Source organism: Ailuropoda melanoleuca, chromosome 1, assembly GCF_002007445.2.
Source record: "Ailuropoda melanoleuca isolate Jingjing chromosome 1, ASM200744v2, whole genome shotgun sequence".
NCBI lineage: Eukaryota > Metazoa > Chordata > Mammalia > Carnivora > Ursidae > Ailuropoda > Ailuropoda melanoleuca.
In genome coordinates this window covers 112,725,872-112,727,035 of record NC_048218.1, presented here as the reverse complement: position 1 = coordinate 112,727,035, position 1,164 = coordinate 112,725,872, and positions in this window count along the sequence as shown.

Genomic DNA, 1,164 nt, shown 5'->3' with positions numbered 1-1,164 from the left:
CTCCGCCCGGCGCGTGCACCCGGCTAGGGCGTCTCCGCGGGCTGGCTCAGCGCGCTGCCCAACTCGCGTCAGTGCCCGCGCCGCCCTCCGCCGCTCCGCCCCGGGTCTCGTCCCCGCGTCTCCGCCGCGAAGTGCGCCCGGGGGGCCGCCCGGCTTGGCCTCGCTTTCTCCACCCCGCGGGCGCGGGGAGATCTCAGCTTCAGGCAACCGGATGCCCGGACGCCGCGATGCGTCGGAGGGAGAGGAGACGCCCGGAGCGCGGCGGCCGGGCGGGTGGCACCGAGGCCGGCGTGGGAGCCCGCGCGCCCGCCTCCCGCCTCCTCCCGCCCCGCGCTCTCCCCGCTCCCTCCTCTGCGGCCCCCACTCTCTCGCGAGGCGTCGCTGCCGCGGCCGGCGCTGCGGGGAGTTGGGGACCTCTCGCCCGCTCTCTGCCCTGCCCGGCCGCGAGACCCACCTGTCAGTCCCCCGCGGGGCCGCCTGCCCGCCCTGGCTGCCGGATTCCTGCCTTGTCACTCACTCTCCACTGGACCTTTCATCCGCGCCTCCTTCTTTCCTTTTTTCTTTTCTTTAATTTCTTCCTTCTTAATTGGCCCCCTCTGGCTTTCCTCCCCGTGGACGGCTTGGTTTTGCCGCCGTTGAAAAACCTGAACCGAACTGTTCAATTTGGAATTCCAAGGCCGCGTAGGCTTAGCAGACTGTTGGGAGTTATTTTCCTCTTTAAGGCCAGAAACCCAGAGGTATAGAGGAAGAAACTCATAAGAATCCGGACAGCGTACTTTCCGAATCTCTGCCAATCTCTTTCCCCGTCCCTCAGTCTCCCTTTTCCTGCCAGCTCTCTCTTCTGCCACAAATAGAAACATTTCGGATTAATTTTGTAAGGATGCTAAACTGTTAAGCAGAGCCCTGTGTTGTGCAGACTTGGATTCACCCTCTGATCTTGGTCAGTGGATGTGCTACTTTTCTTGGATAAAGGAAAAAAGGTACCTGTTCACATTAACTCCCCAAATGGAATTTTTATAGGCATGTGCATTCCCGGGGCGATGTCATCTGAGAATCGCTGAAAATGTTGGAGCAAAACTCCATCTATTTCCCGCAAGGTCAGGCTTTGGGCTGGGGAATGGAGGAGGGGAGGAGGACTTTAAGACAAATTCCTGTTCTCCCCCA